Source organism: Sorex fumeus, unplaced genomic scaffold (assembly GCF_029834395.1).
Source record: "Sorex fumeus unplaced genomic scaffold, SorFum_2.1 ptg000063l, whole genome shotgun sequence".
NCBI lineage: Eukaryota > Metazoa > Chordata > Mammalia > Eulipotyphla > Soricidae > Sorex > Sorex fumeus.
The window spans coordinates 18,667,212-18,684,122 of record NW_026606120.1 but is presented as its reverse complement, the minus strand read 5'-3'; the positions used below and the strand labels follow the sequence as shown (position 1 = coordinate 18,684,122).

Here is a 16,911-nt window from a genome sequence, read left to right as displayed (position 1 = left end):
TCCCTCAGTGCCACACAGATCAGACTAGAGAGTAAGGGAAAATACTTTTCCAAATAAACAACATAAAATCAGGCGTTTAGCATGTACCCTGTGTTAGAGAATACAATATTTAAAAATTTTTTTATTATGAATCACCATGAGGTACAATTACAGACTTACCAACTTTCATGCTTGCGCTTCAGTCATACAATGATCGAGTACCCATACCTTCTCCAGTGCCCATTCTCCACCACCAATGATCCCAGTATCCCTCCCTCCCACCACCACCACCACCCCTACCCTGCCTCTGTGGCAGGGCATTCCTTTTTGTTTTCTCTCTCCTTTTGGGTGTTGTGGTTTGCAATAGAGGTATTGAGTGGCCATTGTGTTCGGTCTATAGTCTACTTTCAGCACACACCTTTTATCCCAAGTGGGTCCTCCAAATGCCCTTTACTTGGTGTACCCTTCTTTGTCTGAGCTGCCTTCCCCCCCCCCCCCCCCCCAGCATGTGAGGCCAGCTTCCAAGCTGTGTAACAAACCTCCTGGTACATGTCTCTACTATTCTTGGGTGTTAGTCTCCCATTTTGTTACTTTACATTCCACAGATGAATGCAATCTTTCTATGTCTGTCCCTCTCTTTCTGACTCATTTCACTTAACATGATACTTTCCATGTTGATCTACTTGTATGAAAATCTCATGACTTCATCTTTTCTATCAGCTGCATAGTATTCCATTGTGTAGATTTACCAAAGTTTCTTTAACCAGTCATCTGTCCTTGTGCACTCTGTTTTTTCCCAGATTTTGGCTATTGTAAACAGTACAGCAATGAATATACAAGTGCAGATGTCATTTTGACTATACTTTTTTTGCCTCTCCAGGATATATTCCCAGGAGTGGTATTGCTGGGTCAAATGGGAGCTCAATTTCTAATTTTTTGAGAAATGTCCATATGGTTTTCCAAAAGGGCTGAACCAGATGGGATTCCCACCAGCAGTTAAGGAGGGTCCCTTTCTCCCCACATCTCTGCCAACACTGGTTGCTTTTATTCTTTTGGATGTGGGCCAGTCTCTGTGGTGTGAGATGGTATAGAGTTGATATAAGATGATATAAGATCTTATTTGGTAGGGCGTTCGCCTTACAAGCGGCCAACATGGCCCACCCGAGCTCGATTCCTCCGCCCCTCTCGGAGAGCCCGGCAAGCTACCGAGAGTATCTCGCCCGCACGGCAGAGCCTGGCAAGCTCCCTGTGACGTATTCGATATGCCAGACACAGTAACAACAAAGTCTCCAATGGAGACGTTACTGGCCCGCTCGAGCAAATCGACGATCAACGGGAGGGCCTTTACCTTTTTACCTAATCTTATTTGGGTGTAAGGGGTGATTTGTTTCATTCTCATGCTTGTGAGCAACTGTAAAATGAGTGAACCAGGAGAACCACACCCTCTAGGTGTTTGTGAGAGGGAAGGATGAAGTGAATCACAGGAAATTAAGCTAGCCCAATGTGCAATAATGACATTTGCCTTGGTTTCCCTCTGGGGTCCACTAAATTGTACTGTGTTTTGAGGCTTGACATGCATCTCTGGACTTTTGTGTGATGGCCACCAAGCACAGAACGGCAAACACACAGCTGCTAAATGACATTGTCGGAGGGAACACACTTGCCCTAGAGTTTTTGTTCATGATGGGGAGAAAGTGTCAGGTTTGAAGGTGAACAGCTGCATTGACATGTTTAAATTCTTCCTTCTCCAACAAAATCTTCTGAAATGCCCACTGTGCCAGCGTCTGAGATATGTCCTTGCTTATATTGTTCATTATTTCAAAGTCAATATTTCTTTTTTAATTTTCAAAATTTATATTTAAAAATATTTTAACTCGGTGATTTACAAAAGCATTGATAGTTGAATTTTAGGCATGTAATGTTTCAACACCAATCTCACCACCAGTGTTCCCATATTCCATCCCCATCCCCAAACCCTGCTGTATCTCCTGCCTGTCAACTTGACAGGTACATTGAAAAGTTCCAGTGGTTGCAAGCTTGAATCTCATGTTTTCAGTGTTGTTGAGTCGGTGTTTTGGATATATGGCTATACCCCTCACCCATATCACCAGTATACTGAAGCCCTGACCCCTGTTCACCTGATTCTCCCTGTTCTCTTCTTGTTCTTCCCCTATTTATTTCTTTTCTTCTTTTCCTCTCTAAACATTGTGGTCAAGGGTGATCTAGGCGTCCCCCTCTTTACTGCATCAAATATATATTTCTGAGCATTGATTGTAGGCATCAGGACATTAGTCTGTTGGAGTTCTGGAGATCTCCCTCATCTTCTGCATTTCCCCCATTATCCAGCTCATGCAGATACGACCTACCACAACTCAGTCTCAACTATCATTTAATAAAGGAAGGGTCAGGAAAGAAGTCACCCCACATGTCCAGAGGAGATGCTGCAGACCCTGACCCTGATACCTGGGGAGAAATGAGCAATGCTCTCAAGGTCTGCCAGTCTCTCTGTCCCTTCCTAAGCCACCATAACTTGGAGACAAAATACATTGTCAAAATTGTAAAATTACTCAGTAAAAGACTCAACAATAGAGAACTTTACAACAGTACCAAGTCACATAGCTGAAGGTGGGGGGGAGGGGTCATGAATGGGCTCATAACCTTCATCTATCTTCCCTTGCCCAGCCCGTGCTCCAGCTCTTCCACCCCAAGATTGACTCCAGTGCTATTCACTGCACCATCAGCAGGGGAAGGAACAAGAATGATGAAGCAGGCTTTTTTTTCTTTTCAAGATGCATGATTTAAGCAGGATGCATGCAAGGAAATCTCATGGATTTATCGACCCTGTAGATGGAAAGTATGAAGCTTATTCCTTGAGGCACAATGACAGAAGGATTGAGCTGAGTATATTCCCACTGTCAGAGTCAGGAAATGGAAAATGGAGGAAATGTAAATAGGAGATAGGTTAGCCAGAGACTACAAGTAGAAAAAGATGGGGGCACAATTTGCCCGTCTTTGAGGGTCATACCAAAGTTCTACGTCCTAGGTTCCCACCAACAGTACTAGGAGCTCAATCCGGGCATCCTGCAGCATTGTGACGCTGGATTTCCCCATTATGTGTCTTTTCTGTCCAGGTAGACTAAATGCTTTATGTTCTTGAGGGCAGACGATCCAGGAACCTAAGCTCTTCTGTGGTCTCCACATCAGTTATCAAGGAAAGATGGCTCAGGACCTGATCTCCTTCGCATGTGGTCTCTGAATCAGTGGTGGAGCGAAGACAATCTTCTCCTGTGGTCAGGATAGTGATCACAAAACGATAATCAATCTTGTTACCCAGTGGTCAATCCCAGGCTTAGTTTCTCAGTGTTCTGAGTGCAGTAGGTAGAGGTGGCAACATCCCTGCTAATAGTTCTACACAGGATGGAATCCTCCTGAAGGAATTATTGTGTACTCATAGTCACCCTACAGAGGCCAGCTATCCAGATCTTTGATATTCCCCTTCTCTCAATTTCATGGGAACTCTATATGTCATTACCTGATGTTTTTACAAAACAAGGGATATGGAAGTCAAGAATCCTGGGGTTAAATTCCCTCTCCTGATGAAGTGCACCCCACGCCATACATGTGGTACCCAATGGGCTCTAAGTGTTTACTTTTTGATATCTGGGTTCTTCCTTGAAACTGCCTGAGTAGCGGAGACCAGGTCTCTTAGTCCCTCTCAGGTGCACAGAGATGCAGTGTCAGCTGGGAATTAGGCCCAAGTCAAGATCCCATGGGGTCTCATGCCGTAGTTCAGTAGGGAGTCAGGTTTTGTAGGATTTTTTTTTCCTTTTTAGTACTAACTCTATAACACATTGGAAAATTCTCTAGAAAAATAACCATGCAAATATCTAATATTTAATGGGAAGTGCAATAGAGTTGAAAGGCTTTTTCTCATTCGAACAATACCAGCTCAGGAGTAACCAGTTGTTACTCCCCTATACTCGTGAAAAGCAGAAAATCCCATTGATGTCTGAAACCACCAAGTCCAAGAAACTTGAATTTGAACCTATTAACTTCCTGTTGGACCACACCATATTTCAGTGATGTGGTGAAGTATGAACGCCTTGATTATTTCCTTCACCACAGCCCAAATTCCCACAAACTGATACTTCACTCTCCTTTTTCAGCAGGAATTAAGGGCTATACCACATCATTTTGTAAGGGGAACATAGGGAAAAGAGATTGTCGAAAAGCCCCAAAGATCCTATAGGCCCCAATGGTTATGGGCTTGTGATGAGTTCCCTGGGCTTGAGTCTGAACTGCCAGGATTTCATTCAAACTTTATAAAAGTCTTTTGTGAAGTCAGATGAAATACCTTTGCTGAGTATTTTGAAATACTGAGGGAAATTATACACTTCACTTTTATTTGATAAAAAGTTAGACCAACCTGAGGCTTTTATAAAGACAGTGCAATTACAATTTCATGATTTCAGACCCACAGTTTCTTATTTATTATTTTCTGCTTCTGAGCAAGGTTGTCCTTGAATTTGAACTCCTAAGTAATATTCTATGATTTGCTTTTGGGTAACATTCTCACATAGAAACAGATGCAATCTTTGAGTGACCTGGGAAAAGAGAAAGAGGAAAAGAATGTGTTCTGCTTGCTGCTGGCTTTTCCTTTTTCTCTCACCCATAGTTTCCACACTTTCTTCTGATCCCTACTTGTCCTGTCACATTCAGCAATGCTCTGGGATCTCTGGTTCCTGTGTTTATGGTAGAGGGAGATTCCCTTGGCACAAAGCAATCTAACCCCACATTGCCTGCCCTAAGATTGATGCTTATCCAATACAAGGAAGCACATTTATGTCCTTTCCAACTGAATCGACAACCAGCTAAGAAATTAAAAGTGATGCTCAGAAAATCCCACTACCCTTACTTCTGAACTGGATCCATCTTCCAGTGGACTGAGAATACCTCCTCTCCACCTTGTTCCTATTTCTCTAGATCCATCAGCAGCCCTCTTCATTGACATGTTACTCAAGCCTAGAGATGATCAAATCCACACCTCAATTCCACATGCAGCAACGGCCCCATCTTTCTCCCAGGCACAGCGCTGCTTCCTCAAAGTCTACCTTGGCTCATTACCAGCTGTATCCCATACAAATTCTTTCCCTGTATTGGAGTCCCCTCCCACCTGTACCCTCAGTCTTAATGCTGCCAGTTCCTGTCTTTGCCTCCCGACTCTCCCCCTTGCCTTCTTCCTGGTGAGCATCACTGTTACTCAGGGTGGGGCTCCCTTTCTGCAAGACCAAAGTTCTCAGGGTTCCACCAGAGCCCAGCACTGCCCTATTCACTCAAGCTTCCTGCTGTCTAAAAGGGTATAGATCACCAGAACTCATACTTCTTGATTCTCTTGTAAAATCTTTGACTATTCTCCAAGTACTTGGAAAGGCAACTGCACACTCCTCTCTCTTGGGCCCTTCCCACTACAGTTTCTGCCAAAAGAAACTTCCAGAACCCACTTGCTGAGCATAAGTTTGTCCAGCCTCCATGTTCACTTGTCTCATTGTGTGTGTGTGTGTGTCATTCCCAATGGTATACTCAGCACACACCCAACTTGGCAATGCAACTAGGCAACCTCTCCAGCAGTGACAACACAGCCATTCCCTCCACTCATCCACTGGTGACCTTCTTGCTGACTCTAAAACAGCCTGAATCCTTGGCCTCCTCCCTTGGTGCTGAGGATACTCAAGTTGCACTTCCTATGCTCCTATTGCCCCCTGGGTGTTGCGTGGTGGTAGATGAGGGCTGCTTTCTTTACCAGTCCATCTATGCTTTCCTGGTACCCATCTACCTGCAGCTCTGCACAGCCTTGATCCTGGTCTCCAGTTCCCCCGAGCCTGCATTCACAAAGGTTTGGTGCAACTTTGCTAGTCCAATAGTACCAACATGTGTTTTTGTAATCACGCCCGTGCCTCATGTTTGTATGGTTTTCTTTCCCTCCAATCCATGTCCTTACAGATTAGTGCTGCTGTCTCCATCCTAGCCTGCTCTTTGAGAAACCTTTCACTCAGAGATAACCAAGTCCACTTTGATGTGCTTTGGAGGTTCCAAAGAAAATTCCAGATGGCCTCATAGGGTTCAGTTCCTCCTTCTCTCCACCTCATTCCCCCTAGGAGTCCACATTATGGCAGGCCTCAGCAGGGAGAAAACCAGCTATTTCCTTCTTTGATTACAGCTCCCAAATCTGTATTTTGCCAACATATATTTTTCAAAAAGACAAACAAAAGTAGCCACAGAATATGACTTAACAGTGCTGTACAACTCTGGGTGCTCTCATTTATCTACCAGGAACTTAAGAGAACAAGCTTCATTGATGCCCTTCTCAGTCTGCACCTTTTAAATAGGGATTTGTTCTATTTCTCAGGATACAGTGGGGTGAGCACGGGGAGTCGACTCAACTCACAGCTTCCTGCCCTCTGGCCTTCCTCGTGTTCAAAGGGGGAAAGCCTTGCTTGTTTTGTTTTTGCTTTGTAATTGGATCACTTAAATCACATAGGTTTTCATCCTACAATCTCTTTCTGAGAAAAATATGTTCTTCCCAGAGAATCTTCACATCACAGAGTAGAGGAGTCCCTGCAGAGTTGTCCTCTGTGTTGTGGGAGCACAAGGGTCCAGAGCATCATTTCTGTTTCCCCTCCAACGGCTCAGAGGAAGAGGAGGAGGGAAGAGCCTTGGATACTGTCCCTGCAGTATCCCTCACTCTGATATTCCTTTGATTTCCCTATGTAGGAGACAGCAGTAAGTGTGGGAAGAAGGCATGGTCTGGTGACTGGTATTTTATCTCTCCCTCTCTCTAGACACCAGCCAGGATTTGGGGTCTGCTCATCCACATACTCAGTGCCACTTCCTACAGTGAGAGACCCTTGGCCACCTCAACCCTCAAAGTCCTGCAGAGGCAGGTCCTACCAGGCTGGAGACATTGTGGATAGATTCAGAGACCCCTTAACTCTCAGTTAAAGCATCAGCCCCCAGTGGGTTGAGACAAGGCTAAGCTTACTGATATAAAGGTTCGGATTAAGGTCTCATTATTTTTGCTCCAATCCTCAAGCATGATTTAAAATACACACAGGAGAAGGGGAAGAGTACCTGCTCTAAAGACAGTGGAATTCGGGAAAACTGGGACATTGGTGGAGGGAAGTGACAGTGTGAAGGGATTAGTGTTGGAACATTGCATGCCTAAAACTTAATGAATAAATAACTTTGTAACTGCAAAAAAAATACACAGGAAAGATATTATGTTGTACTTATCCACATTTTGGAAGTTTCTCCAGTGTATTTCTTTCTAAATAGGCAGGAGGTTCATTTTTGTTTTCCTGTCTGAAAAGAGACCTGATTTTGATCGTACTTTAGGTCAGCTTTCTCCACACAAACTTGCCGGTCCTGGGTTTATCTGTTCCTGGAGACAACAAGGTAAAGGTAAAGGTAAAGGCCCTCCCGTTGATCGTCGATTTGCTCGAGCGGGCCCAGAAACATCTCCATTGGAGACTTTGTTGTTACTGTGTTTGGCATATCGAATACTCTCGGTAGCTTGCCGGGCTCTCCGAGAGGGGCAGAGGAATCGAACTCGGATCGGCCATGTTGGCCGCTTGTAAGGCAAATGCTCTACCGCTGTGCTATCGCTCCAGCCTTGTTGTCCAAAGACAACAAGAATCTTGTTGTCCAAAGACAACAAGAATCTTTGAATATTTGTTTCCTTTGCCACATTGCCTCCCTGCTCCTCCATCAACCTGCATGTCCTTCTACTGGATTCGATTGCCTGGTCTCTGCATTTCAAACACCAACTCCCGTCTGACTAAGCCAGTGAGCTTTTGTATTTATTATTGGGTGGGCAATCCACACCTTCTTCAAGGAGGTCTGAATTCCCAACTTTATCCTTCTTTGTGTTTTCTCTTTCAGCCTATTCTAAAATCTATAACTATAAATTTCATTATGTCTCATGATTATTTTTCATTAGAGTTAACGTTTCTTGCATTAAATTTCCTCTTTTACTGCTTGGCTTCTGTGTCCTTCTTGAAGCCAGACTGATAAACAAGCGAATGTGAGAAGGGATTTCAGAAAGAAAAGACAGTACAAGAGTCCAATCTACAGGCAAAAAGTGAACATCACACACCTCTTACAAACACAGAGAAAAGCCACTTTTCCCATCTAATATGTAGAAAAGATATTGAGCTATGAAGCCCAATAGTAAAGATAACAATCTAAGTAGACTATGGGCAGAAGATATTAACAGACTGAAGATGATATGCTTATGGCAATTAAGCACATGGAAACTGTTCAATATGATCAGGGAAACGAAAAGTGAGAATTCACTACCTATTTAGCACAATGGCAAAAACATAAAGTAACATTTCCTAAAATAATAGTGAAGATACAAAGAAATGAATCCATGACATATTTCTAGTAGGAATGGAAAATGGGACAGAACTCTGAAAAGCAAATTCGAATACTCTCAAAAAAGGGGAAAGCTGTACATAAGATGAGCCAAAAACTCTACTCTTAAACATTTTATCCAAGAAAAGTTAATATATGTTTACACAAAAACTGATACAGGTTTTTCATAGCAGTTTTATTTGTAAGACATAAAAGTATAAAATGTTCAAAGGGTGAATGGTTAAACAAACTGATATTTTCTTACCATAGAATCTCACTCAGCAGTAACCAAAAAAAGCATTGATTTATACAACAGTTTAGATAGATCTCCAGGGAGTTATGCTAAATGAAAAAGTCAATACTAAAAGATTACAAACTGTGCAATTTCTTTTGTAGAACATTCTGAATAACAAAATTATAGGACTGGAGGGTAGATTTGTGTAGCCAGCGTTTGTGTAGGAGCTGGATGAGGCTGTACAAGTGTCAAATGTAGGATTTGGTAAAGATGGAATTGCCTGCTATCAATTCCATCCAAGAATCCAACGATGATGGACTCTTGATCCTTTTTAGGATAAAATTACACAGAACTTGGGATCAGTGAGATAGTACAGTGGGTAAGGCACTTGTTTTGCATGCGAGAGATCTGAGTTTGATCCACAGCACCCTATATGGTCCACTCAGGCATCACCAGGAGTGATTCCTGAGCACAGAGGCAGGAGTAAGCCCAGAGCATGGTCAGATGTGGTCTCCTAAAATGCAAACAAAAGAATTTCAGAGAGCTACACACACACACACACACACACACACACACACACACACACACACAGAGGCACACACACACTAAATGATGTGATATTAGGAATATCTGACTAAGAGGGTATGTTTTAGCTATGTAATTTCTTGTTCTAGTATGGGACTACAAGTGTTTTTAAAAATTTTAATTGAATCACCATGAGATACACAGCTTCAAAATTGTTAGTGATTGATGTCAGTCACACAGTGTTCCAACACCCATCCCTTCAACAGTGCATATTTCCTGCCACCAATGATGGGACTACAGTTTTGCATGATGGTGACTGCTGGTGTGTTGAAATCTCACATGTCTTCAACAGTTCAGTTGCACTGCAGAAGGTTATAACTAAATATTTATTCAGAACTTCAAAATCACATTTCAAACCACATAGACTCAAGAAGTCCTTGAGCTGTGTATTTGAGCTTTCCTGACAGGGGAGCACTTAGAGAGGCCAAATGGGAAAACTTACTCCTCACTTGGATCCCTTTATACAAATAAGGCCTTAACCAATGCAGTTCTAAGAGGCAGAAAATTGTCAAGCAGTGATTGGTGAAATTTTAATCCTCTCTTATCTTTGGCTTCAACCACATAGTTTCACTTCAGTGACAGACAGGAAAAAGTGTAAATGCTCCCCAGTGTGCCTGAACAGGCCAGTGTGCTGGAGGTGCTGAGAAACAAACCATCCATCCACTGGTTCACCTAGAGGTGCTTGGGATCGGCCTGCTGATTTTATATGCTGTTGTTTGTTTTACTGGTTTTTTTTTTGTTCTTTATCTCACAAGGGTCTCATGTTTGTTCCTGTTAAAATAGTTATTAGAAGAGAATGGGTGGACTGTATCCAGGATCACTGTGGTATATCTTGCAGGCATTTGTAAGTCTACACTTGTCAAATGAAAATTGTGAAAAACAATCTTCTATCACCATAGGTAGTGCTGGACCTTTTATCACTCATTAAGCAAGGGTTTGTTGGCAGATTCATAACTAGGAAAAAGCTAGACAGCTGGAACCCAAAGGTGCAAATGAATGATGAGCTATGTAAGTAGATTAAAGCTAACTGGATCAGATTTGATAATGAAGGCACAGAAGGTGTACTCTGGGAGGACAAGGAGAGCAGCAGTCCTTACTAAAAGACATCTGGTCATAGTGAAGGGTGGGTCATATACCAGGGTCTTCTATACCAGTAATGCGTTTCTGTGAAACAAAATATTATGACTTGGCAGTTGAAACCTTTATTTGCTGTCTCTCTGTTTTTGTGGGTGGAAGCACACACCCATTTCAAACCACATAGACTCAAGAAGTCCTTGAGCTGTGTACACTGTTGACTGTGATGATAGCGTCTGCCAGGCTCAGCCATACAGATGCCCAATAACAGGAAGGTCTACATTAAGTCAATTCTCATCATACAGTTGACAGCAGCACCTGGTTCTTTGCAGGAGATTTGACAAAGGATTTTAATTTCTTATCAAGTGTGTCTCTCCGACCACATCAAAATGTGCCAGCTGAGAGGGCAGTAGTGAGTCTTCCAGGAAGACACAAGTGGGGAGTGGGGGAACTGAGCAATAGTACAGTAGATAGGGCACTTGTCTTGCATGTAGCTGACCTGGGTTTGATCCCTGTCACCATATATGGTCTCCTGTGTTTGCCAGGAGTGATCCCTGAGAGCAGAACTAGAGTAAGCCCTGTGTACTGTGGGGGTGTAGCACAAAGAATAAAGATAAAAGTGGAAGCTAATAAATCAAGGACACGATGGTCCATCACTTTCCTCAAATTCTATAGGCTAGGACCAAGTAGTTAGGTCCAGTTATACTAAGAGGATGAATATCAGGGCCCAATTATTGGGAGCCTTTGCAGAATCTGACTCTTCCCCGCCCCACCAACCTAGGCAAGTTGGAAGAGCATGAGGAGGAATGACAGTGGTGGACAACAGGAACACCATGTGGTCACAGGATGTTTCTGCAGCACTGGGAAGCTGCCTCCAGTTTGGCCTGCTTGGAGTGGAAGGGAGAACAGGTTGGTCAGAAAGACCCTGGAGAGTCACTGGCCAGAGGTCAGGGCCCATGGTCCTTCAGACTGAGGGTTTGAACTCCATCCAAGTCATAGGCACAGCTAGATATTGCAATAACTTTTGTCCAATGGCCCTTCTGCAACACCTACACTGGATAAAGGAAACAGTTTTAAACTTGAGTGAGAATAAATCCAAAGAGGTATATGGAGAGAGATTCTGGCAAACCCAACAGATTTGCACTTTGACAGTGCACTTTGAGAGCCAGGAGGATAGGTGAACAAGTGTCTTAGAGCAAGAGATGTAGAATGAGTTAATGGAACCAGAGAGATGCTGAGATGTCTATTTTTATCTTCTGCTGAATGGACCCTCCCTGCCCCCTCCCCAGATAGTTAGAAGTCATATCTGATTCACTCACACTGAGACCTCCATTCACTGAAAAGTTATTAAATGAAGTTTGTAATACTTCATGTGAGTACATGGGGCTCTGTCATGTTAGTGCCTCATTCTGGCATACTTCTCAGAATACATGGACATTTACATGAAAAAGAACAAGAGATTACTGGAATTGATGACACTAAAGTACTTTAAGGGCATATCCCAAATGTGGAGTTATAGTAGTTCTGGCTTTTTCCTCTCTGGCTTATTTACATTTACTATAAAATAGTTTTTCTATAAATGTTTTATTTTTGTTTGGGGGCCACACCCAGTAGTACTTGGGGCTTACTCCTGGCTTTGATCTCAGGGATCACTTTCTGTGGATTCAAGGCACCCTATGGGGTGCTGGGATTCAAATCTGGGCTGGCCGTGTGCAAGACAAGTATCCTACCCATGATACTGCAGCTCAGGACATCCCATAAATAGGGAAGAGAGAAACAAGTACTTATTTAAAAGAAAATAATTAGGCAAATACTGATTTTCTATCTGGAGAAAGCATCAAGACAAAAAAAATTATCTGTGGCACACCTGACACCTGAGGTCTCTGTGTACCTATTTGTCACTAGTACATCTGATAGATGTGCTTTTACCTGGGGAATCTGATATAATAGCTACATCTGTTGTCTCTAGATATGTTACATTTCGAACTTCAGTTCTCCAAAAGCTGTAATATTTCTGCTACATGAAACTAAGGAGTTAGTCCTGGAATTGGCCATGTTGGAGGTGAGTCATCTGATTGATTAGGCACTCACCCTGAAACCATATTTTTAGCATAGACTCTTAAAATAGGACTAGAGCACTGAAAAGTGACTGAATCCACTACATTTCCAAGTTTACTTAATCATAAGACCTTAGTTTCACTCAACATAACCACCCTCATCCCCAGAGGGAGCATGATTTGAAAGCCCTGGAATTTTCCAGATTGATTTGTATGTTGATTGTTCCAGACCAAGCACCATAATTTCCGATTTAGAAGCTGATGCAGAGGGAAATTCCACGCCCAGGCTTTGAGCTCCAGGAAGAACCACTTTCTGCTCTGCACACACCCAACCAGAGACCAAGCTGGGGGAATTAAGCATCAGTAATGGTATGCAGCCAGGAAGATAAAGGCAGGGAAACAAGAGCAGACAGGAGGCTCCTGGGGCGCTTTGTCAGCCACTGGGAAAGCAGCAGCCAACTCCCCAGCAAAGCTTTTTGGTGTTGGACTTTCTCCTCATTCTTTCCCCTTCTGCCACCCACACAATCCACATCTTGGGACCAGCATATTCAAAATAAGTATTATGGAAAAGATGAAACAGACAGTGAATGAAGAGACTGATAAAAAAATTCTCTACCAATCACAGGTATGCAGAATGCAAATCCGTTTGGATGTTGCCTGGAGAAACAGCCCCTGCCCAAGACTTTTCCCTGGTAAATAAAAAATGTTAAGTACACTATACTGACTAAGCTAGATCACACAAGAGACTGTAACACTGGGTGCAATGCTTGGAGCAATAAACTAGAAATTTCTTCTCATTCTTGTATACCCAACCTCTGGCAAAGTCATCTTTCCCCTAAGTGACTTGCTTCTCTGAACAACTTATTTTATGCACAAAGGCACATGCCACCATTAACCTGGGTCAGCCGTGTGCTAGCATGAGCCCTACATGCTTTACAATCTCTCTTGTACACAAGTCAAATGTTTTTTTTTTGGGGGGGGGGGGTTGGTGCAAATTTTAAATAGTTTTATTTAAGATATTGCATTTTCCACTCATAATACAGTGCTTATAAAGTGCAATGTTTGTTTTCCCAGTGCACATGTTCTGTATTCAAGTGTCAAGAATGTCCCATTACTTATTACTGTAACAACTTAATTGCCATGGAATCTGCTATAAATTTGAGTCATTCAATGTTTTGTGTGGAACAATGCTATATATATATATATATATATATATATATATATATATATATAAAGGTAAAGGTAAAGGCCCTCCCGTTGATCGTCGATTTGCTCGAGCGGGCCCAGTAACGTCTCCATTGGAGACTTTGTTGTTACTGTGTCTGGCATATCGAATACTCTCGGTAGCTTGCCGGGCTCTCCGAGAGGGGCGGAGGAATCGAACTCGGGTCGGCCATGTTGGCCGCTTGTAAGGCGAACGCCCTACCCGCTGTGCTATATATATGAATATATGCTAAGGCTGGCTTTATCAACCTCTTCAATGGTTGGCCCAGAGGAGGCACCACCAGATGGAGGAGCACCACCACCACCACCACCAGGGAAGCTGCTGGGCATTCCGCCTGGAATGCCACCTGCACTCAGGTAAAGCTTGTTGATGATGGAGTTACAGACTTTCTCCAGCTCTTTCTGCTGATATTCGAATTCTTCCTTCTCAGCAGTCTGGTTCTTAACAAGCTAGTTGATGATTTCATTACATTTGTCAAGAATCTTCTGTTTGTCCTCATCATTAATCTGGCCTTGAAGTTTTTCATCTTCAACAGTTGCCTTCATATTGATTCCTTCATAGGACTCAAGGAAATTTTTGGAAGACACCCTATCTCGCTGTTTTTTCATCTTTAGCTTTGTACTTCTCAGCTTCCTGGACCATGTGTTCAATGTCCTCCATGCTCAACTGGTCCTTGTCATTGGTGATGGTAATCTTGTTTTCTTTTCCTGTACTCTTGTTTTCTTTTCCTGTACAACACACACATTAGGATGCCTTTGGCATTGATATAAAAAATGAGCTCAATCTGAGGAACACCACAGGGCACAGGAGGGATGCCTATGAGTTCGAACTTACCAACAGGGTTGTTATCCTTGATCATAGCATGATCACCTTCATAAACCTGAATGGGTACACCAGACTGATTGTCAGAATAGATGATGAAGGTCTGTGCCTGCTTGGTAGGAATGGTGGTATTGTGCTTGATGAGGACAGTTATGACACCACCAGCAGTTTCAATGCCTAGGAAGAGAGGAGTGACTTCCAACAGAAGCAGATCTTGAGCATTTTCAGATTTGTCTCCAGAAAGAATGACTGCCTGCACAGTTGCACCATATGCTACAGCCTCAACAGGGTTGATGTTTTTGTTCAGTTCTTTCCCATTAAAGAAGTCCTGAAGAAGTTTCTATCCACCAGGACAATATTGTGGATCTGGGATTTGTTCAATGTTCAACTAGGCATCACGAAGGGCCTTCTCTACTGGGTCCAGAGTGCCTTGAAACATATCAGCATCAACTCTTGAAATTGTACCTGGGTAGTGGAGGTATAGAAGTTATGCCTTCATACAGCGAAACAATCTCAATACTGGCCTTGGTGCTGGAAGAGAGGGTACACTTCACACGCTCACAAGCAGTGTACAGAAGATGGACAGCCCACTTTTTCTCACTGATGTCCTTCTTATGTTTTCACTTGATCTCTGCAATAAAATGGTTGACCATTTGGTTGTCAAAATCTTCACCTAAGTGGGTATCTCTAACTGTAGATTTGACCTCAAAGATTCCGTCTTCAATAGCGAGGATTGACACATCAAAAGTGCCACCTCCTAGGTCAAAGATCAGCATGTTCCTTTCTGCTCCAACCTTTTTGTCCAAGCCAAAGGCAATAGCAGCAGCAGTTGGCTTATTGATGATCCAAAGTACATTGGGAACCAGCAATAGTTCCAGCGTCTTTGGTAGCCTGACATTGAGAGTTATTGAAGTAAGCAGGAAATGTAACAACAGCATTGGTGGCAGTCTTCTCAGGTAGGCTTCTGCAATTTCCTTCATCGTTGTCAGAACCATGGACGACACCTCTTCTGGATAGAAGCTCTTGGTTTCTCCCTTGTATACTACTTGGACCTTGGGTCTGTCTGCATCATTCACCACTATGAAGGGCCAGTGCTTCATATCAGACTGGACAACAGCATCATCAAAACGACATCCAATCAGGCGTTTGGCAACCCCATTGGTGAGGTTCATTGCCACTTGGTTCTTGGCGGCATTGCGAATCGATCTCTCTGTGTCGGTAAAGGCGACTTAGCTGGGGGTAATTCAGTTTCCCTGGTCATTGGCAATGGTTTCCATTTTCCTATGCTGGAAGACCCCCACACTCAAGCAGGTGGTGCAGAGATCGATGCCAACAGCAGGTCCCTTCAATATGGTTGCGTGCCTAGAGGCCCAGCTGCGTGGGGAAAGAATCATCAATCTACTCAGTGGACACCTCCTTCAATGAAACCCACAAATCAAATGTTTTAAGTGGATCTTCAGATTATACAATTGGAAAGAATTTTCTATTTTTCTGTCTGGCATCTGCACACTTCCATTTTTCCTTAATTTTTCAACCCCAGTTTTCTTTCACTACCTTGTTACCAATATGCTGAGCCCTTCCTTAACCAGCGATGAGCACTTGTCTTTTAGATATTAGTGGGATCCCCAAAGCAGGTGATGGAGCCCTCACTGGGAAATGTGTCCTCGGCTATCCCAAAGTAGTCAAGAACAACACAGTCGATAATGTGCTTCCCATAATGCCATTGACCAAGTAATACTCTTTGTTTTCACTGGGGACCACAAGTTCCTGAAAATGACTGTGGAATTCAAGGGAGTTGTTAAGGAATGCAGTGCTAGCTTATGGAAAAACCATGTTGGCAAGCTGACAGCTTGTCTGAGAAGCAATCCGAAAGGTTGAACATGGGCCAGCTCTGGTTCAGACTTGCCATGGGACAACTGGGCTTAAATAACATCTCAGAGACCGCAAGGCTGAGAATAACTGGAGAGGGGCATGCTTGAGTGGTCAAGAATGCTCTGACAGGTAGAAGAAAAGTGTGAGATGAGAATTAGATTAGCATGACCAAAGGCAGTGACAGTGTTTGACTGAGAAGGACACGTGGTTCTCTAGTAATGAAGCATCGCCAAGTCCAGATGAAAACAGTTGAAAGATAAACCTGGGCCTGAAATTGTTGCTGAGAGCTAGGAGCAGAGTTTAGTGGCAAACAGCAGGAGTACAAAGATAAATGTAAGGAACAAAAGCTCTGTAGGCCTAAAAAGATGCTTTCCTAGCACTAGCTCATAGAGATATGCATTGAGCTGCCTCACGAGCCTTTTTGTATTTCTGTTGCTCGTTTGTTTGACCTCTCTGAACACTGCTGTCCTGAAAAGAAGGAGGGGAAAGTGCAATTCCCAAGCTCAGCCTTGGCTGGAGCCTCTAATGATACTTCCATGAGTGTGTGCTGATGGGCTTTGAAAGGGAGGAGGTGTATCATAAATAACACACAGCCCACAGCTCGGCGGTAATCAGTTGCAGCTGCTGCCAGGACAGAGGCCTTCCTGGAG

General features: G+C 43.2%; 1 pseudogene; it reads right to left on the bottom strand.

Moving 5' to 3' along the window:
* Positions 1–13,776: 13,776 nt before the first annotated feature.
* LOC130034938 (heat shock cognate 71 kDa protein-like) lies at positions 13,777–15,576 on the bottom strand (annotated as a pseudogene).
* Between the last annotated feature and the right edge of the window lie 1,335 nt (positions 15,577–16,911).